Raw genomic sequence first — 23,768 nt, 5'->3', positions numbered from 1 at the left:
GGTTAAGCCGACTATCTTACCATAGCCGGGGGTTCCAGTAGCTCCCTTGGTAGCGCCAAACCATCGGGTGGTCTAGCGTGCAAGGGAGCTAAATTGTGGAGGTGCTCGTGGGGTCCACCGTCAGCCCGCTCGTAAAGATTACGAGCTAGCCTCCGGATGAACTCCTCGAGCGACTCCACATCCAGATCCCGGGCGATTACGGCATTACTGACGTAACGCCCTGCTCCGACTATCGTGCGAAGAGCCAGATTCTGCTGGGCCTGTAACTTCACCCGCGTGACCTGCGGGATGAGGTGATACCAGGCCGCAGCTGCATACGTGATACGGGAACGGACATACGTCTTATAAATGCCGAGCTTAGTCCTGACCGGCAACCTGGAGGCCAACACCGGCCGGAGGAGGAATCTCGCGTAGCGAGCGGCCGCCAACACCGAAATGGCGTGGGCGGTCATCCTCAAACTCCGGTCGATATCGACCCCCAAGTACCGGACGCTGGATCTAAACTCGACATTAGCGCCACGGAGACTGAGCTGTCCCAGGACGACTGTTGTGCGGACCGGACCGAAGAGAATAGCCGCAGTCTTCCCCACGTTGACCGCGACCCTCCATCGGTCCAGCCACTGGGGCAGTAAGTCCAATAACCTCTGCATCCTCGAAATGGCCGCAGAGGGGAAGTTGGATGACGCGAAGTAGGCGCTGTCGTCGGCAAACAGCGCCAACTTCACGTCGGCTTCCCACGCTTGGAGGTTGCCCTCGAGCGTGGGAATATCGTTGGTATAAAGAGCGTAGAGGAATGGAGCCAGGACGCTCCCCTGCGGAACTCCGGCCGTGACTGGGCGCATCGACGACTTGGCGCCGTCGACCACGACAAGGAAGGATCTTCCCTCCAGGTACGACCCCAGCAGTCGCACGTAGGCGTGCTGGAGGTCCGTGTTCTGCAACAGCTTGTGGATCAGTCCCGCATGCCAGACACGGTCGAAGGCCTTCTCGATGTCGAGAAAGACTGCGGCCGTGTACTGGCGCGCGTTGGACCGATCCGCCAACTGATGCATAACGCGGACCAATTGCAGCGTTGTCGAGTGACCGCTACGAAACCCGAATTGCTCGGGTCTGAGAAGGATGTGCGGCGACACCCTTCTCAGCAGCAGCCGCTCGAACAACTTGCCCACGTGCGACAGCAACGTGATCGGACGATAACTGGAGGGATTTCTCCTGTCCTTGCCGGGTTTGGGCAAGGCGATAACCTTGCCCAATTTCCAAATTCCCGGGAAGTGTCCTGTGGACAGAATGGAGTTGAACAGCCGTGTCATATATGACACGACCGTTTCAGGGAAGTGGAAAAAAGCGAGGGAGGGAATACCGTCCTCGCCCGGCGCCTTGCGCCTCTTCATCCGCTTGATGATGAGGCGCAATTCGCTGGGAGTGATGAGATCACCATCTCCCAACGGTGGCACCGGGGAGGAGAGTAGGCTTGCTACGCTCTCTTCCACCGATTGGTGGAATGCGGCCTCTGAGGGTGCAGAGTCATTTGGAGTGAACTGCCGCTCCAGCATTTCGGCCAGGATATCGGCGCGGGCCTGAGCCGAAAAGCATCGGTTGCCCCTCTCGTCCACGAGTGGACAAGTCGGGGCAGGCCGATTTGAGAGCTGGCGACAAAGCCGGTGGAGGGATACTGAGGAGGGGTCCTCGCGGGCCTCCTCGATCCTCTCCTGCCAGGCATAGCCCCGGAAGGTGCTAATCTTTGTCGCTAGCTCCGCTTCCAGCTCATTAAGCTCGCGCTTTATCCTGGGACAACGAGTTGTCAAAACCTCGTTGGAACTGGCGATAGTGAAGTTATTTTCATCGAAACAGTATATATGGGGTTATACGTTGTAGCAAATCATATCAATACGCCTATCAGCTCTTATATCAATAACAGACAATTTCGGATTGCGGATTTTTAATACAGAACAAATTCAATTGTATCATTTACATTTAGCAAATCATTGTGTTGAAAGATGCAAATTAATTTGTATTTTTACTCAATTAAATAAAAACACTCTTATAATTGTATGCGAATATGCGGAAACGGCCTGCGGGTATTTAAACATATCTCTGTCTCCTGAAATGCATGATATTATTTTGTTATTTGAATATTCAGTATCAATTCAAGTAGAAATTATTTCAGTATTTCATTTTTTCAATTATTCAGTAACAATTCAATTAGAAAAGATTTCAGTATTTTGTTCTTTCAATTATTCACTATCAATAGCTTAATTATTTCCAGTCCATTTCCATATACTTCTTATGATCATTTTTAAGATAAAACCATTAGCTTTTTTAATGGATAATATTATATGCGGTGATAAAAGGAAGCCTAATCAACCATGGCATGGCCAGTTTAGTTTTTTTTTCTTTTTAGTTAGTGATTAGTAATTAGTAATCAGTGTTCACAAAATTCAATCATAACTGATACTTCAAGACCTAAGATAATATTAAACTTATTTAATATTAAAAACTTTTTAATTCAATGTTTTATTGTTAATATACTTAAGCGTCTCTCTAATAGTTACTTAAGAAAACAATATAATTCACAAAAAACGAAGAAAATGGTATTCAGCTGCTTTGTTTTGCTTATTTATCTATACTAGAGGTCCCGCAGTAGTCGAAATTCGACTATAATTAATTGGAATTGCAAATTTGTACACTATTATGATTATATTTTATAATTCTATAATCACAAATTTCGCCAAGACTACACTATAAAAGATATTAAAAAAGACAAACAATATTTAATCTATTCTCAATTTGACAACAGAGGTCAAGAACAAAAGTTTGACAATAAATAGTATGCATGCGTGTGTGCGTCAAATACATGGTATGTAGTGTGTGTAATGTTTTCTTTATTGATTTAATGTATCTTTTATGCATTATTTAAAAAAAATATTAGCATTGTGCACTTCTTCTCTATATTCTCTATAAGTGTGCAAAATTTCATACTCCTCCGTCCGCGCAATTTCCGTAAAAAGGGATACAAAGTTTTTGCTTCACGTATTAATATATAGATATTTATATGAATGTATACTTCTCTTACATATTTATTCTCCAACGCGATCAAATCGTTGAAGTGAATTGTATATTTTATGTACTTCATACTTCTGAGGAACTTTTAATAAGAACTTTCAAATTGAATGCCTCGCTTTCATAGAAAATATTGTTAGTTGATGCACATTTTATAAAGAACGGACTACTCAGCTAAGTTGGTATCCATTACAGTTGATTTGTTTTCCTTTCTGTTTGCCTTTATGCCTCAGATGATACTAAAAGTGCAATTGTGTTATACTTGACAAAAAAACAAATGAACCTTTGAAATGAACCTTTTTATTGATCACTAGCTGACTCGGCAGACTTCGTAGTGCCTCAATCGATAAATAAAAGACCTAACCTTTTGTACAAAATAAACTTAAGACAAACAAATGGAATCCGTCTGACGGGGGACAAATCAAAGGAAAAACAAAATTGTTATTTTTATTTAATTCCGAGCATGTTCGTATTTATCTGCCTTTTAAGCCTTCTCTGGACTTCCACAAATAATTCAAGACCAAAATTAGCCAAATCAGTTCAGCCGTTCTCGAGTTTTAGCAAGATTAACGAACAGCAATTCATTTATATATTTTATATAGATAGTGGACAATTGTAAGTGATAAATGCACATTAATCAAGAAGCAATCACATAACATTCTCATAACAAAAAAAATCTAATATCAACTGTTTAAGTCATTTGACTGAATAAATGGCAACATTACATGTCGAGGATATATCAGATTGTTTCACCCATACCGTGTGAAAAAGCAATAAATGAGCGGCGAAGTTAATCGATACTTGTATTCGTGAATAGAGGTTTGCTTTTAAAACGGCTGTAAATAGAAGTAATAAAAATTGGAGCATAAAACCTATTCATGTACTAACCTTATTGTAAACGAAAAATTCCGTGACCAATTAATTAAGCATACAAACATATTAAATTAATTCTTCAATAGTTTCAGATTACTTGAATACTAACCTTTTTGTGTTCTTTTTATATTTTTTAATATATCCCTGATTTTAAAGTAAGTTAATTATCAGATTTGCTAAACTACAAGAAACTTTACTTCAAGAAACACGTAACACAATTAAAGAAAAATAGATACAAGAACGTGATAAAAGTGGAAAATTGCCTAAGTAGAATATCATTTATCAATGCCATTTGGTGACGTTTTGCGTTGTTGTGATGGAATAGGCACTTGGCGTCCCCATAAGCCCATGAGGCTTCAAAAAGAAATTCACGTAATTTGAACAAAACACCTCACCATCTTTTTTAAAGTAACTATTTCTAGAACTTTCAATACACGTACTATTTCGAGGCAATGTTCACATCCACAATTCAAAATCTGTCCTTTTGAAAGAAACATATTTATTTTTACAATTAAAATTGCAGGCTTCATTTTAAAAGATGCCTAACTAGTATGCGTACAAGTTCACTAACACGTAATAAGTTCGAACACAAAAGAACGAGCGGAATCGACTACTTAATTCCCATAAATTATCTGTTCCCGTAAATTAAAAAAAAAACAGGAGCAATAAAAAACCAGAATTTCAGCGAACAAAAAAGGTGAAAAAACATGCACAATAAACTACGGGATCGTTAAAATAAAATAATTTCCCTCAACAAAACATCAAGAGATTAAAGAGAACAATCTATCAGTTTAATTTATCCTTACAATTTGCAGAGCTTCTCCCATTTGTTAAGTACTTAGCTTCTTAGGTCAGGTTACTCTGTAATAAAAGCGGCGTATCCAACGTTTTCGGCAACGTTAATTTTTTGTGTAATTTCGGCTTCACAGTTGGTTTTGTAGATTGTTTCTTTAGTTGTTATAACATTATACTTACTGAAAACCTAAAAGATTTAGCTTCTATTCTGTTTTATTGATAATTACCTAATGTGTACCTAGATTTGTGTTTAGTATTTTTAATTTATGTATTTATTGCAGTACGCTGGTATTTCTGTGATTTACAAACAAAGATAGAACATAATAAGACGTAAAAGTCTTATAATTATCGAAGACTCACAAAAGCAGAGAAATAATAAAATAAATGCGATAATAATATGAATATAATGAAATTCAGTTTGTAGAGATACACCATCGTTGAAATGCGGGTCGCCAGAAAGCTACAGCAATCGTGTTGGTTCTGACAATGTAGTAAACGTTGCTGTTTTCGAATAATATCCAATATTCCATAAATAGGTAACATAAAACGATTACACTACAAGTTTTAGTGTAGTTTTAAAATTCATAAACATATAGGCTTCGTGTCATAGCATGCTGACTTCGTTTACTGACAGAAGCGATTATAAATTCAAAGCGAGCAACAAACTAATTTAGGTAGTGTAATTGCAATCACCGTTCAAAATCCGTTATTGAATATGATAATGAAACTATTTGCATTGTCATCGAGGCTAATGGAGTTCATATTAACGTGTAACGGTTGGTTAAACGAACGGAAACAAGATAAATCGTTTAGGTTCTGCACACCTTCATGGACCTACGTGAATGTATTTCCATGTATTCATAAAAATAAAAAAAAAACAATCTACAAAAAAATCGTACAAATAACACAAAAGAGCCACGTATCTTCAACATATTTGTTCATAACAAGGACTCCAGAAACAACGTCAATCAAACAAGAGTTTTTGAAGTACATTCAAGTAGGTACCGACATTTATTGTGATATTACAAGTAAAAGCAAAAGTCTAGATAAAAGAAAAATATTGCCGTTGGCAGACGATATCATAACCCGGTTTTCAGGTGGTTACTGAAGCACATTAGCACCATATCGTCAATATCACACCCTGAGAAATTAGATGTCTGATTCTAGTAACTTTTATTTCTCTGGAGAAGCCAATGACGGTATCTATAACATAATTATGTAAAACTAATTTCTAAACTGGAAAATACCATAAGGTATTGTGGCTCGACTACCAAAAAAACACATTACTGAAATGGAATATTTATACTTAAATAGGCGCTTGGGGATGAAGTACCAACATAACTGAACAACAATTGAAATCAGGTTATTTCACAAGTTATGAAGAAAATTATTTCGGACATAAAATCACCATCTAAATTCAATTATTATTTAAAGTCTTACCAGTAGATCTTTAGTTAGTGTAAACACGAACGATTCAAGTGCTCTGCTTTTTCAGTCGGATGCAATAGAAATAAAATAATTGACTACCTAAACAAAGTTAGTAATTTATTTTAAAACCACTTGAATCAATTAGTGAGCATTTCGTGTGTTTAATTTTGATAGCTCTTCTGTAAATTTCGTTTGCCTAATACATTTAACTATTTATAATGCTGTGTAAGTAAAGGTTTTTTTTTTAAAAAACAGTAATTTTGTAAATATTTTTCATAATTCAACAATGTTTGAATACTGGAGTACATCTCAGCACTTTAAGTATTTTTACAAGCCTCTTAGGTTGTGTGACAATTTTATTTATTTATTTGTGTATCAAGCAGCGTTTATCCTACATCGTTCAGGGTCACATTCTCACTTTCTTTGGACATGTACCGAGACAGGGTGACGACCCAGTTGAGCGCCTGTGGTGCAGGATAGAGGGTACAACACCGCGCGGCAGATCACCGTTACGATGGACGGACCAAACAAAGGCAACTCTAAGCGGTTCCGTCAACGAATGCACAAGAAAGGGCGCGGTACGTGAGGAATGGCAACGTATTGTGAAGCGCATCACCACCCGAAATGATGACCACGACCACTCTGCCAAGAGTGCAAACGACTGAGAAGAAGAATTTGAGTAGGTCCCCAGTTGGTATGAATCGGTTACTGGATCTCAAGATATGACCAACCTGAATGCTTGTTATCCATCTTGATCCGCTTCGGCACATAACCATAAGACATGATTACACTCATAAAATGAATTTTAACCGGGCCGACGTGTTGAAACAAATTAAAATGGTTAACGTGTCATGGGATTTCGATGGCATCATATTTTTTTTAATCCAATACACATGAATGGATACCGAGCTCAATTTCGTGCGGAAACGAAAACCCCCTAAAAATATCAACATTTATTCCAATCTGCGATTCGCAATTAACTCGGTCGGATACGGACCAGTATTAAACGAAAACAAAAGGTCTGTAACGTTTAAAAATCTTTTGTTTATATTAGGCTTATTACAATAACGCCAACAATAAACGCACTGATCAGTAGATATATGTACACACAACACATAGTACATGAACACCGAACATTAGCATAAAAATCTTCAAGCGACATTTAAATAAAATTACATTTTTAGATCACCGATTTTCTGCTGTAAAAAAGAAAACTGTCATTTGATATTTATGATTTCCGTTAAGTGGACTGTGAACCGGTGTGTCTAACAAGTGGAAAAAAAATTGTTTACGTTTTACTGATTACAAAAATATAATACCTAAAATCAACAATAAATCTAATTTTATCGAAAGTAGTGAAGTTGCAATCTAATTAATTCGTAATTAGTAAACGTATCCCTCCTCAATCCTCCTCCTACATTTTACCAACCTCCTATCCTGAAGTGTTGTAAAATTGATGATTGAAATTGAAATAAAATGTATTTGAATATACTTAGAAACAAAATATGTATCTTAACATTATATCTATAATTAAACAGTAGAATTAGACACATCTATGGATTAAAGAACAGTAATAACAATAGAATGGTGATAACATAAAACGAATAGTTAATGAAAAGTAAACCAGGGAATTTAGAATTATTTGCTGTCTTTATTTTTGTTCCAGCAGATCTCTGAGACTACTGAAAGAGTTTTAATGCAGTTTTCACATGTAGATAGGTGAAGCTTTTTAAAATTCGATGTTGCAACATAAACTAACGTCACGTAAATATTTTTGTAATTTATTTCACATGTTTTATATTTTAGATGTTAGAATTTACATAGTAAATAAAGTTATTAATACCAAAATAAGGTAACTAAATGTAACTCTGTTTGTGAGTTACGTTTTCACGCCCAAACTGCTGAATTGATTTAGACGAAATTCGTTATGAAAATAGTCTGAACCCTAGGCGAAGTAATATAGGCTACCTTTCACTGCTGAGCACGGATCTACGATGCTATATAAAGTATACTCCGCTTCGTCCAGACAGCAGGCGGGAGATACGTTCACAATAAATAAATAAACTTTAGCATACCTAATCAATTAAAATCTTTTAAAATTGGTTTCGCATTTTTGGCTTCTTCGTAAAAAATCGAAAAAGGATTTAACTAATATCATATACACTATACTTCATAAATGTAATATTGTAAAATTATTTAACACGACAAACTAAGATTAATTCTAACTATCTTTGAAAACCCCGTAGATTTTTGTTCAACGGTCAGTGGTTGAGCTGTTAGCACTATGGAGATTTTCGTAAAAAAAAGCAGTCACGATCAAAATACTCTTAACGACCTGATTATAATAAAATTATCATAACAGACTTTGTTATAATAAAAGATTAATCTTCACGGGGGGAGAGAATAAACTACGTTCACAAACTACTACATCCAGTAAAACAGAATTAAAAAAAAGATAATACAATTAATCGGTTGAAAGCTTAATGTTATAATACTCACGTAATGTTTAACGGGCAATTTTTATACACAGCTACTGTAATCACAGACTGGGATCACAGAAAAACAACGGTAGCTCGGTCCCCAGGGAAATAAATGTCTCTTTTGCGGCCATAACCGCCCTAACTGCCTAATTAGAGACACGTTATGTAACTACGAAAGTTTGGGCTGCTCGAACAGAAATCCCGAAGAGAAACTGCTTCAGAATTCAAGCGACATGCTTAACTGAAGGATGTTCGTTTAGTGTCAGATGTACATGCAGCATACTTAAAGAGCACAAGCAGAGAAACTATACAGATTGCTTAAATTTTCTACAATATGAACATGCCGCGTAAAATTAGCATTCAACATGGCATATGTATGTACTTAGTCTGGCCATAAATACTGTTACAATTAAAAATTAAAAAAATTCTACTGCAAATAACATTTATTACTCTTACAGTGTGTTAGTTTAATACATAAATATAAAACAATTTAAAGTATAAAAAGCTTATTCGAAGTGGTCTCCATTGGCTGCAATACAGTCCTTTAAAATTACTTTGTGTAATGCAATCACAGCGATTCGTTTCTCTTTATCACCCCACTCCATTTTAATATCGCAAAATATTGTACAATGTATTGGCGCCAAAATGAGAAAACTCAATGAGCAATCATATAAAAATGACAGATTCCAAATTCAAATGTAATATTTTGTTTATTTTTAATTGTAACAGTATTTATGGCCAGACTAAGTATGTATATATATTTTCTATCTCATTGTTTTGATATCACCCTACGTTTGAAGGGGTTTGAATTCTGTACGAACTAAACACACATCGTTGTAAGTATAACGAACACTATGTACAACTAAACTTGTTTATGGTATTTGTTGCCGATTTCGTGGGGGACGATTCAAATGTATATTAAAGGTAGCAAAAGAACTGCCTCATTGCCACTTAATTGTGAACTCCCCAATAATTGTTTCCATCCGTCTATTTCCAATCAGTTTTTTTATATTTTAACATAATGGGTAGTAGTAATAATAATTTCTGTCTTGATACGAAAATCATAATATTTATCTATTCAATACTTGGGCAGCTTGTAACCACAGAAGATAAGGTAAACCCTTTCACCGTAACTGTTCATTAAGAAAGGTTAAGCCAGACTGGTATCTACCCAGAGTTCCATAAAGTTAACAGCTTATAGCTTGCGGATACCATTCCGCGTCAGTGCAAATAATTATTATGCTTTGTAACAAACTGGTCTTTAGCAAAGTAATTGTAGTAAAACAGATTTTTTCCAGAAAGTTTGTACCACATCATTTTTTAATGTATATTTAAAATCTAGATGTTTGTGGATTCTTTACTTTGATTAAGCCGTGCTCTATGAAGTCTAAATTTAAAATAATTTTTGCTGCTAATGATGACTTTCAATTATTGTCTATCTAAATAGACGTGAATACAGCCTACCTGATGGTAAGTACCGCTGTCGTTTATAGACATCAGCAATACCAGGACCACAGCCAAGCCGCTGCTAAAGACTTTCCTCAAATCGTGCTTAAAACTACAATGCCAGAGGCAATGCTGAGCCTCCGTCAATTGATCAAGATTCCTTTGAAGACTTTCGTTTGTAGAAGGATGTATCGAATGAAATGAGTTCAAGATCTAAGAAAAACAATTGAAACCTTAGATGTTAATATTAAAAATTTTACTAAGCAGACATCACGTATTGTTTTCTATGCAGCATAAATACGTACTAAATACACCGAACAGCTAAATACAGAGCAAGGATTTTAAAAAATCCTTCCATTTAAAGTTGTATTTTATCTTTTATAACCAAAACATCGGGTTGCTCAATTGTGGTATTACCTTGTTTGTGTGCCTGATAATCCATGTGGAATTACACGTTCAACTAAGTTCAGTCGGGCATCTTAAGACCGTACGAGGGCTTCTCAAACGAATTGCTTACCTTTATTTTACGATAAAAAATATTATTACTCTCGTAAATATTTTTGCGTAAAAGCTAGTTTACACAAGCAGAGGCTTTCAAATACGCGAAATTCTTGTTTGATTTTTTTTTTCCCTTCCTACGCTGATAGCCTTGAGAGGCTATTTCAGCTTCGCCCTAACGTTTGTAGGTGAGCTCACGGGGCTCAAACCGGAGAGTTGCTCACACTGACCCTAGCAAGAGCAGTGCTTCGCAGAATCTACCACCGGATCGGAAACGCGATCCACTGAGAAGATCCGGCGAGAAACTCAGTGGGCTGTGTCTATGGGTTAGTTCGCTCGTCGAGCCCTTCGTCGCAAGCGACGGGTTCGACGAGGACGGTGACCGGAGTTTGATGTTATATTGTTGATGAGTGTCGCGAGAAATCGCTTTAAACGGTTAATGCTGTCAGGCTTCAAGTGTTTAATAAAAATTATTGAGTAGTACTAAATCACAAGATAAAATAAATATTATGCTATATAGCATCAATATGCTGAAAGGCAGAATTAGAAGGTAACACTCTTATTTCGAGTAGTGAAACATGTATCGTATGTTTACAGTAAAAACAATATTTTTCGTGATATTCTCGGATGCTCGCATATTGGAAACTTTTCTTGTATAAATCCGCTCTTCCTGTTTTATTTCCGCAGTTTGATAAAAAAAAAACAGTACGATGATAACAATCCCTGTGAACTCACAACATTCTGTCTCTATAAGAGTTATACAAGAGACCCAAATTCATAATTTAATTTAAATAAACAATTTCTCACTTTCATTACTACTGCATTAAATTAGGGTCCTTATTATTATTATGTTTTATTGCTTAGATGTGTGGACGATCTCACAGCCCACCTGGTGTTAAGTGGTTACTGGAGGCCATAAACATCTACAACGTAAAATGCGTCACACACCTTGAAATATAGTTCTAAGGTCTCAAGTATAGTCACAACGGCTGCCCCACCCTTCAAACGAAACGTATTATAATGACAATTTATATTAAAATTTATTGACTGATTGAGTATGCACTAATTGTTTCTCAACATCGATATCGACTGCGTGATAGCCTTTGGCGCTCTAACAACAACAAAAATTTACAGCATTACGCTTTTAAACACAGTAGCTGTCTAGCAGATACTATAACCTGGATAATTGTATTCAAATATTCGATTGAATCTTAAGGTTTCCTTAACGAGCACCGAGATTAATATAACGAGAATACGTTGATAATGAAATTATGACATTAACATCAAAGGTGTTCAATCAAAGTTTGGAGACGGTTTGTAAACGTGGTAATTAGGTTGCGGTCGTTGGCAATCCTATTTGGCGAGCGTGCCAACTGAAGTGCACAAGCTGAATTGTAAGCGTTGCCTGAATATAAATTAAATCATAGTTCTCCACTAAGTCGGATGAGAGTAGTATGCACCTACTGTTTAGTTCAGTGAAACCGATTGTTTTTATTTTTTTTATTTTACGGAAAATGGCTGTACTTATCTAATAGTGATGCTCATCAAGATATTAGTATTTAAGGATTCGTTTGAGTCAATTTTAGAACGAAGTTCCATATCGCAGGTTTTATTTGCGGGCTGAGGGGCTAGACCGAATAAAGTGTAAAAATGCAAAACGACACCAAAAACCGACTTTTTGCAGTGATTCCTGACGCACTCCCCGGTAGGAAACTGAACTTTTTTTCGTATTGATTCAGCTTGGTATCAATTTTGAGTTTTTTTTAATGTAACTAGTCCAAAAACTAAACCAAAACACTATCAGCAATACCAATTTTATTCGCATATAGATATTATTCACCCAACCGGGTGTCTACAAGACACATCCCTTTTTTGTTTCACGGTCGGAATCATTAACTTTATTCAAAGATTTCTTGCATTTGGCATCTGAATGTACGTTTGCCATCTCGTATAAGTATATTTCCGGTATTAACATGAGAAAATTAACAAATCATTTCAGATACAAATAACGAGCCTACTAGGAAACAGAAACACACACACACATTTTAGGTTATAGTAAAAACGTGTCAATTAATAATGGTCGGAGGCTTTTTGGTAATTGGAATGTGCATGCTCGTTGCCCCGAACCAACCGAGGTGCACAGACTGGGAATGGACTGAGCGCGCTGTCAGAATATAAATCATAGTTTAGCTGTACTGTTCACACGTCGGCTCTGGATAAGCGCACTCGTGAGTTCATCCGACTGTGCCGTTGCACTGCGCATCTATCTATGCATACAAAACATTTTTTTTTAAATTACACTAAAGCTTAGGCAAAAATTTAATGTAGTTAAACACAAAAGTGATGTTCTTTACACGCTTTATATTAGCTTCACTTATATGTGTGTTTGTATGTTTGTAACTGACTCCTTTAAACGCGATTTTGACCCACTTTAAACGGCCAGATTTCATTCAAACTTTGTAGATTTATCGAGGACCGATGACAATACACTAATTGGATAAGATTATTCCATTATTCAATTTGCAAAATAAGATTTTTGCCAATTTATATAATTTTTATCTATAGTCGATAAGGTAAGAATTGATGTTAAAGTATCTACGTAATACTTTTAAAAATACGCTTTTATAGAAAATTTAACTAAAAAATGAAAAATAAATTTTAATAAATTTAAATTGATAATAGTGTAAGAAAAAAATATATTTTTTTGTTAAAAAAAGCGTGTATAAATAAAATTTATTATCTATTTCTTAGTTGAATTTTACATAAAGCGTGTTTTTTAGTTTTTTTAAACTATTATTTATTAACATATTTTCCAAAACTTACAACTTAATCGTCGCATTTTTATGTTGTCCATTAAAATTATTTTTTTAAAAATTACCCATAAAATAAATGTCAAATACGAACTCGAATGTATGAGATTACGCAGTGAGGTAGCGCGTGAAGTGACGTAGTCAAGAAATCACGATTATGTAGGTAATCTCTCTCATGAAGGTTTCACCTGCCACCTTCCTTAATAGCCGACCTTGTTTGAAATGACATTGTAGATAAAAGCTCCCGTTAGATAATTATGCATCACCTGATATTTCATATCGAAATGAATCATATTATGATGGGCCTCTTTTCCCAGTGCTAATATGATTTGATTACTAACATATAATACGAGATATTGTTCATTAAGCATGAAGATGAATTCCGTTCTGAACGTAATTTGAAAGCCGCAGGCTTAGTAAACATTACTTGAATCCTGGATACAGTCCAACCAGTGATAAACTATCAAGTTTAAATTAATTTGCACGTTAACCAACTTGATAACTAATTAAGTTTCGAAAACAATCGAGCAATAACGAACTAAGAACTTCTCTGGCGCGTATTATCTTTCATTACCTACATTAAGTTTTGATAGTGTAATTATTGCGTGTTTAAGTTATTATAAATTACATTAATAATAAATTTACTTAAGATTTTTCAGTTTACTACCAGTAATCTACGATTTTAATTTTATTTCCTACTTTATTTATTTTATTTTAATTTATTTTTTAATACTGTGAAACTTAAAATATTTATCATTAATTAAAACCCGATCCTAATAACATAATCCATGCATACTAAGAACTCAAGATAAACCTGTATCTTTAGGCAGAGCGGCTTGTGGTTGACACGACTTTAATTACATAGTCCAATCTTCACAAAACCTTTATTACAGCTCCCAAATCACACAAGACCTCTCGACTAGATGATAATAATGTCCGGAATCGAAGTGAAATAATCAGAACAAATCATAAATAATTTTGAGCACGTTACTTCTTGTAATATCAAATCTTAGCTGTATATTTTATTTTTATTTTTGATGTTAATGCAATGTCGATTGCACCTATAATTGAGGGGACATCTGCCATGAACTTTTGTCAATTTGTCAATGTTTTGTATTGATGATCACTTTGTTGGTGCAACTTATTAAATAAATAAATAAATAAATAGTACTTACAATATAAACTTATATATGTCGGCTATTACAAGATATACGGTTTTTTGAATTGTAATCTATGTCGTATGAAGATCGTAATATGATACTAATGCTTTTTCAATTAATTGACTTAATTCATAAGTTCCGCATATTGTGTTCGCAAATCTCGAAAAGTTGAAGGCATTCATTTTATTCCGAATATTCAACAGAATCTGATTCTGTAATTTAAACAAATTGTTGTTTTCTTAAAATATGAGAATCACAGTCAAATTTGATAATGTTTCGCTAGTATCTATTCCAATAAATACTTGGTATGCCTTCCTTTCGTATTTATTTTACACCTTGGGTTACATTATTGGAAATATTAGTATGGATCCCTATTTTTTTTCAAAAAAGATTATAGCTTATGTCACTCGGGAAAAGTGTAGCTTCCAAACAGTGAAAGAATTTTTCCAATCAGTTCAGTAGTTTCGGAGCCTATTACTTTAGCCACAATACAAACAAACAAACAAATCTTTCCTCTTTATAATATTAGTATAGATTATTTTGTTTTGATTATATTTTGTCTTTATTACACGTTATGTAGGTATACATAATGTATTATCTATAAGCCAATCAAACCTAATACAATAATGCATTAGAAAAATCATACACACATACACTTACTAACAATATTGATGTCTTAAAAAATGATATCTAATATAGACATTATCAAGAACCAATCATGATTAAAACGTGCTCAAAGAAGGAACCGACCCTTTTTATCTTCTATCAAGATTTTACAACGTAAGAACCAAATTAAGAATGAAAATGCTTTTTTATTCAAATAGGCTTCAACGGGCGCTTCTATCGCCATGACTAGGACCGATTCGGATTACAGTTTCACCATTGAGAACTACACGCAAGGAATTTATAGCTTAAGGCTTATATATTATAATAATAGCTAAAAAGGTAAGCTTAAGGGTTAGCGGTTAGGGTAAGGGTAAGGTTCAGCGATAGAAACCCGGTTAAGCACCTGGAATTGCTTGATTTGATATCCATGAACGATGATGGCCACTTACCAACATTTGGGTTACGCGTTCATCTGTATTCGAAGGCGGTAAAAAACACAGACAATATGGACTTTCAGTATCTCTTTTTTGGGACGATTACGAAAATAAGTATCGTCGCCCAAGTCACGAGCGAAGTGAACGGGTAGTGTAAAAATATATAGATATCGACTATAAAACCTTCTGGGGCTGTCATAGTAGTTTGAAGTTGAAGTAAATTGAGAGAGAGAGACAGAAAGAGAGAGAGAGAGAGAGAGAGAGAGAGAGAGAAAGAGAATAGACTTTATAGGACACCAAAACACAAACAACATTAGAAAACAGTCAACAAGCAGATCATACATTTGTACAACAGGCTAAAAGCGATCTATTCCAGACAACCGTTTAATTTACAGAAATTCTGGAAAAGATAAGGATATAACAGGTATGTTGCGGTGTGCTAATAAACAATACATTGTTAAAGAAATTATATATACAATAAATAGACATATAACGTTAATATATAATATGATATAACTATTTGAATTTTGATTTATTGAATAGTTTTGGTAACTAAATAATATTCAGTTATAGGTATTGATTTTAAAATGAGTCTCTGATGAAGTCCTTTTTAATAAAAATGATCTAAGAATGTATAAAAAGTTTTTCCGCATTATTGTTTTTTTCGAATGATAGAGAGACAAAGCTCTTCTCTCCACACCGATCTGCCGTCGTTGAGTATCTCTTGGTAGTTCTGATTGGGACCTCCTTGAGGTGGCCGTGTGTCTTGGTTTCAGGATTAACCGCGGCCGCCCCACCGCCCCTTCCGATTGAATTCCAGATGTTAACAGTGCCATTAATATCTTACTACTATTCTGTGACTAGTTAGTGATACGAAGTAGTATAATATACATATTTAAATTCTGAATTTCAATTCCCGAACAGAACAGCTCTTAACGAATTTAAACTTTTTTAAATAATAAGGTATTCTATTCCGTCAGGCTAATTTTGTAATTCGGTTTTACTTTAAATTAATACAATGACATGGTTAGCACTGGATAAAACTATTAGATAATTTTGATGCTTGTTCCTAGAAGAATTTTCTATAGAAATGAATGCTGTTGCCATAAAACCTTCAAGCTGAAATATTTTGTTGAGATAGTTGACGTTGCAAATATACTCAATCTTTTAAAAAAAAACTTTATGCTACCAGCAAAGCGCGTTCTTTTTCCACGGTACCTTGTATAAATCTTAAGGTATCAATAATTATAGTATAATTCCAATCATAGTGTGAACTCTAGTATTGGTTATAGTATAAAAGAAATGTCCGAACACCGACCTGTTGTCATGCAGCTCGGTCGTCTTTACACACAAGAGCCAGTCGCGAGGACCATGGTGGATGGGCAGAAACCGAACAGCAAGCTGGCAGAAGACTTCCCGCCAATCCTCCGTTACAGCTCGGATTTGGTTGCGTCATCTACAGCAGGACGTCATATCTCGTCTAGAGAAAGCCCGAAATACAAGGTGAGAAAATTATTTAGAAGGACTCTCACCAACCATACTGGCGACTAGCTAAGACCATCAAAACGGAAACTTTCGCCAGTATGCCTTCCCTCGTATTCCCCTAAGACCAACCCCCGGTTTTGATGACGATGAAAAGGCAGAACTGGCCGATGCACTGCAACCAGTGCTCAAACCGCGGTCCCTGAACACACCCAGTTAGTCGACAGTGAGGTCGAGCGCAGAGCTTCCCAGCCGCCCTCAGACGCGTTACCCCCATTACCATTGACGAAGTAAAGGAAGAAACAGCGAAGTTACAACCACGGAAAGCGCCGGGCTCCGACGGAATCTATAAACGCATATTAAAAATTTTACCCGCCGAACTAATAATCATGTTGGCCTCTATTTTAAACGCCGCTATGACGAACTGCATCTTTCCCGCAGTGTGGAGAGAAGTGAACTTTATCGGCATACACAAACCTGGAAAACCTAAAATCGAACCCATAAGCTACCGCCCGATTAGCCTCCTCCCAGCCACAGGCAAGCTGTATGAACGACTGATTCGTAAACGCCTCTGGGACTTTATCACCTCAAAAGGCATCCTCATAAATGAACAGCTCGGATTCCGCGTCAGCATTCGTGCATCCAACAAGTGCACCGCTTCAAGGAGCACATCTTAATAGTACTCGTGGGCTCGCTCACCAGCCATGATTTAGCAAGAATAGCCCCTCGAGGCTACTGGCAGTTAGAAAAGCTTGGATAAATTAGGTGTGACGCGATTTGAATAAATTAAATTATATAATTGGGTAAATTAGGATAATGATACGATCAGATTTACAGAACAATGAGGTTTGATTACTACTGGACATTAAAATGCTCATATTTAAATACGGTTAATTCTTGAGGAAATTGACATATGAATGTCATTTACGAATTAGTAAGTTTACATTGAGATTACAGTACTTTCTAGTTGTTTATAACATAATTAGTACAATGAATGTAAAATGCTTAAACCAACACCGCAACGACACAATATTGAAAAATTGAATTAAAATATGCTTAAAACTTTTCTCTATTGAATATTAATAAGGTAAAACCAATTTACAAAAATCCCATTATTAGGAAAAGATTACTTGGTCATAAAATTAAACAGTCTGCCCGAAAATGTTGAGGTAAGAAATTGCGGTAATTCCTAATTACATTAGAACAAATTAATGTTTTCTATAGGGAATTAAATCGAAGATATTTTATTTTTCATTTCTTTAAGACGGATATTTATTAATATAGTTCTTTTTTTTACTACCTAATCGTAAGTAGCCTAAAGGGCTATTCCAACTTCACGTGGACCGGTAGGTGAGCTCACGAGCTCAACCTGAGACAATTACTAACACTAGCCCTAGCAAGAGCAGTGCTTCGTTGAATCTACTTCCGGATCGGAATTGCGACCCACTGAGAAGATTCGGCGAGAAACTGAGTGGGTTGTGTCTATGGGCTAATTCGCACGTCGAACTCTTCGTGGGAGTCAACGTGACGGTGCTTGAAGAGCTTAAAAGCACCGAGAATGGATCCAGGGGATTCGACAAGAAGTCTTTTGGGCGACGGCGGCTTTGGTTTGCCCCATCGCCTGTGTAGGTACCTTATAGGACCACCCTGCCTATTTCTGCCGTGAAGCAGTAATGCGTTTCGTTTACCTTACCTTAGAACTTATATCTCAAGGTGGATGGCGCATTTACGTTGTAGATTTCTATGTGCTCCAGTAGCCATTTAACACCAGGTAGGCTGTGAGCTTGTCCACCAATCTAAGCAATAAAAATAAAAATAAAGTTTAGCAGTAGGTACATTTGTCTACTGTATAGGTTGTGTATCATATTGTTCACTGTAGCAGTTGCTATCATAGAATAAATGAAAGCAGACAAAATCCTGATTCACACTATGAACATTTTAGAAGTAGGTATTAGTAGAAGGTAGGCAAATATACAAATTTAGAACAACAACTACGGACTGTTGGTCTATCGAGCTAAAATCTTCAACTTTTTTCATTTACCTCAAAACACCACACCAAACGATCAACATTACAGTAATCGGTTATATCTTCGATAATAATAGGTTCCAATTATTGAGTTCTTAACTCAGGCTAACCCGACCTAAAAGCTAAGCTTATTAGATAGGTATTGCTAGGCGAATTATGCGTTATTTACGTTAGACGTTACACTTTCGTAACTGTCAATCAACAAACTGCTTTAAAGAAAACTTTCCATTCATCACATTCACCTTTATGACAGAATATATATATCACGGCATTAAACTACATATTTTTTTTGCCATAAATGTCGAATAACCAGAAGCCCATTTATTATATGAAACCGTTCACACATTTTGTTTACGCTAGCAAGACTCACCGGGCTTGGCAAGCAAAAGTTTTGAAATGGCAAAAATTACCTGAAATATTTATTTGGAGCGCCTAAGTATTACCATTTTATACTTTTAAAATCAGGAATTTGCATAGAACATTTTTATATTTAATAACGGATCCTCTCTTGTTGTGCCCTTGATATTAGTTTTTTTTTAATTAGATAGAAACGATACAAACAACTTTAACTACAAGAACATTCAAACTTATCATAATTCCTTATTTTTTTAAATCTTATTGGTTATAATGAGTAGACGTCTAGCTTTTCTATCTCAAGAACAGGTTGCTCGCGATGGTACGGCACTGCCCGAGATAAAATTTTTTTTTTTTTTTTTTTTTTTTTTTTTTTTTTTTTTTTTTTTTTTTTTTTTTTTTTTTTTTTTTTTTTTTTTTTTATTGCTTAGATGGATGGACGAGCTCACAGCCCACCTGGTGTTAAGTGGTTACTGGAGCCCATAGACATCTACAACGCAAATGCGCCACCCACCTCGAGATATAAGTTCTAAGATCTCAAGTATAGTTACAACGGCTACCCCACCCTTCGAACCGAAACGCATTACTGCTTCACGGCGGAAATAGGCGGGGTGGTGGTACCTACCCGTGCGGACTCCCAAGAGGTCCTACCACCAGTGACTCCCAAGAGGTCCTACCACCAGTGGTGTTTGTTAAATAATACTAACGTCTGGGTCAGAACTTTTTTTTGGTTTATTAAAATCATAGTACTTGGGAAAACGTTTTTAGCAGAGTACTTAAATCTTTAAGTCTGAAAGTAGTGTAAAGTTTAAGTATACTGCGAACTTCTACCCGTAAGAAAGGCAATCCATAAAAAACTAGATTTAGCTAGATATACCGGTTTTAGACTAAGTTAAAGTTTTTAGAAGGTAAAATGTTGTTCTGTTATAGCCAGAATCCATTTACTTAGTCTCCTACTGCTGCCATCTAGTTTAGATACGAAGTATTAAAATAAATCAAGAAAAAGTGATTAAAACGATTTGAAACGATTCTTGATATTCATTTATGCCGGTCAAATTACACTATTATTATAATATAGTATGCTGTATGTACTATAAGCGCTTAGGTTAAACTTACACTTGTGTGAACCTATGTTAACGCTTCTTATTTTCACAAAGGTCATCACTTTCCAATCTCTGTATACATAATTTACCTTTAACCACATGGATCAAATTTACAAGAGAATTATTGATGAGATGCCGACTTGTTGCTATAATTCATTATTATCTAGGATCAACGGAATAAATGAATATTTTATATTTTATAGTTTGGGTAGGTTTATCTAGTACTGATGAAATTACTGATCAATGTTAACATACAATACTGATTACCTTCTGGGGTACCGAAACCTAGACTGCGAGGCATCGCGAGCTTATACCCTCCCCTAGGCTCTTCGAGAAAGCGGCGCGGCACGTTAACTCTCTTGAATTGATCGCCTTTAACTGTATCTCCGACCCAGAGGACGGAAAGTCCCTTTGGCTATTTCAGCTACTATATGCATACACACGTAAAATACCACTAATCAGTTAGGAAAAAAGTGCCCGAGAAATACGTTCCTCACCCGTGAGTTTGAAAGCCTGGTTCTTTCCTCATGGAGTTACACTTGTGTAAGGTGCGGGCAAAATAGCTTTACAAGTTGTTTTTTTGGGTCTCTCTCGCTTTTCACAATAGTCACAAGGACCTAAAAATATCTGGTGTTATGGGCAAGTTTCCCTTTGCATTTTCAGATAAACAATTGAGTACATAAATTTATGTTAAATACCCATTGGATCTTTTAAATATTTAACTACAAGTCGACTACGGCATTTTTATTTGGGCGAGAAAACATTTGAATCCCATGGCACCGTTAATAGAGCTTATATTTGTGTTGGCATTGACATCACTATCACATGTCAAAGTAACGAGACACAAAGAGACATCTTTGCTAAAGTTTGCTGTGTATAGTCTGTATTCTGAAGTATCTGGAGTTTTAAATTTTGCCAGCTGGGCGGTTCCAATATTTATTTTATTTATGAAAAGAAAATAATTGTTTTACGAATTAATATCGGAGTCTCAGTTCCCGGAAGCTGTGAAGAATCAAATTATTTAATAAATTTAGTGTTATGCTGATACGTAAGTAAAATTAAATTTAAACTACGTGGTAATCTGTTACATGTCGATTGAAATCAATACCAAGCTGTTGCGAAAGTAATATTGTAAATTAGTACATTAACCTTACAGTTCTACTGAGTGTTCGCCGGAAAAGTCGAGCATAAAAAATGCATTGTAGGAATTGTAGGTATGATAAATCATTTAAACAACCCTCTAAATTTGTAGTCAGTGAGTTCTTATGTCTGATTTCTATAAAGATCAAGTAAATATTTACCATGACAACAATGATGAATATTAACAAAATTCTCAAAATAAAAGTAGACAGTATATTTAAAACACTTTTTTCCTGATATAATTTTTTTGAACCAAATTTTCACTCACAACTAATTCCTTTATTAAACGATAAAACTAAAACAAACAAAAGCTTTGAGTAACAAGTCTCAAAAGCTTACCTAATTACCTAAAGACACAATTTTTCCAAATGTTTTTTAAACAGAATGAAACTAGTCTAAGTAACAATTTTGCAGGCATACTTGTTGCTACACATCAGATAAAAATTTAATTTCTTTAATGTTTCTTCCTAACTCTTGCTATTTTTAATTCACATTAATACAAAGATTGGTTTAATAATTTTAGTTGTACCTAATGTATTTATGATCTGGCCCATAAATAGTTTAACATCACAAATTTAAAGAAAAGGACTCTTACAATACATGTTATAATACAATGTCCTTCTCATAATTATAATTTAATACAAAATAATCAATAATGCAAGATGACAGCATCTATGCAAAGTTTTAACTGAATTGGAGAAACAACTTGCGAATTTGTTTTATTTTCAGTTTCCTATCCAGTTGCACTATTCACTGGCTCCTTGACATCTCTCTAGCTCCTGCCAGCAATCCTCATCTCACCATTATTTTCATTAAATATGTCAAATTAGTTTATATCCTGTAGACCCTTGAAAATATTTGATACAGGACTTAAGAGCCAAAGAATAATATAATATAAGGATACTACCATATAACTGCTGATATTTAAGGACCAACCTCATGTCGTAAATAACTGCAGGCTATCTGTTAAAATTTTAAAGCACTAAGTTAAAAGCTTTCACCATAACCCTTAAAAAACAGCTGTATGAAATTACAATTTACTTAGATAATTGTGTGTGACCCAGAATTTGTAGAAGTTGCACACCTTACCTGGGTATATAGTGTTTAAAAACACAGAAAAATTATAATGTATAAGGAAACAAACGAATCTATAATTAAAAATATTAAATCTAGAGCTCAATTTAGAGTTTACAATGTTTTTAAATATTCAGATTTTTGTTGAAAATCTATTGAATGTCTATTTTCACCCCTAAAAAACCTTTTAACAGTCATCACTAGTAAACCAATAATTAACCTTTCTTAAACACATTTTACACAGCTCTATTGCATTACAGTTTTTTACAGCTCAATGACTTTTTGAGTCATCACCATAACTTCTAACATAAGACACCTTGATTGATACTTAAATCAATTTCTATAGATGGCTTCACCATCAACTCAAATTATAGATACAGTACAATAATTCAGTAATATAATGAATTATTTTACCATGCTATAGTAATTCATGAAAACGCCATATTAATAACACTTAGAGCTGTAGAAATCATGGTATTTTTTTATGTTTTCATGTAAAAGACATATTGGTTGGTGTACGCAAAAAAACAACTCTGATTACTTAAAATAATTTTATCTTTTTTGTCATAGTGGTTCTGTTTATTATAAACAATACATAATTGTTCTTTTGATAAAAATTGATTTTAGACAATGCCTTTGTGACATGTGTCAAAGTGTGACTATGAAAAAATCACCACTTACCAAATAACTCCTTCAGACAACATGCACATTGTGACGAACGGTAGTCATATTATTCTCAGAAAAATCACTAAGTACCTGCCCGAATGCTCTGTCCCAAATTTAAATAAAAGTAGGTAAATTAATTGCAATTGTTTTGTATTTTTTTTAAACCTGTTAACAATGTACTAACTCTAACATTTTAAAAAAACTACTCAAAAATGTATTTTGAATAATTATTTACTTGCTGGTCATAACTATTGCAGTGATTTCAAAACCACATATTTTCCATAATTTCAGGTACATTAAAACATTAGGAAAACAGTCAATACCCTTCGACTT

General features: G+C 35.3%; 2 protein-coding genes across 6 annotated transcripts in view; one reads left to right on the top strand and one right to left on the bottom strand.

The window, feature by feature from the left end:
- Positions 1 to 19,788, bottom strand: part of LOC101743131 (insulin-like growth factor-binding protein complex acid labile subunit) — a 72,388-nt gene extending 52,600 nt beyond the window's left edge. Inside the window, exons 1-3 of one of the 2 annotated variants that reach the window (XM_062668903.1) lie at positions 19,509 to 19,788; positions 18,766 to 18,868; positions 16,909 to 17,070 (exon numbers count right to left, since the gene is read on the bottom strand). The gene's annotated coding sequence lies outside the window, so the exon portion shown is untranslated. The remainder of the gene's footprint in view (positions 1 to 16,908; positions 17,071 to 18,765; positions 18,869 to 19,508) is intronic. The other variant, XM_062668892.1, reaches the window with a different exon arrangement.
- Positions 19,789 to 21,302: 1,514 nt separating this feature from the next.
- LOC101739551 (ecotropic viral integration site 5 ortholog) overlaps positions 21,303 to 23,768 on the top strand; it is a 33,066-nt gene continuing 30,600 nt past the window's right edge. Inside the window, exon 1 of one of the 4 annotated variants that reach the window (XM_021350458.3) lies at positions 21,303 to 21,603. The gene's annotated coding sequence lies outside the window, so the exon portion shown is untranslated. The remainder of the gene's footprint in view (positions 21,604 to 23,768) is intronic. The other 3 variants (XM_012693558.4, XM_021350455.3, XM_062668877.1) reach the window with 3 other exon arrangements.

The sequence above is a fragment of the Bombyx mori genome, chromosome 1 (assembly GCF_030269925.1).
Source record: "Bombyx mori chromosome 1, ASM3026992v2".
NCBI lineage: Eukaryota > Metazoa > Arthropoda > Insecta > Lepidoptera > Bombycidae > Bombyx > Bombyx mori.
This window is presented reverse-complemented; position numbering and strand designations above follow the sequence as displayed.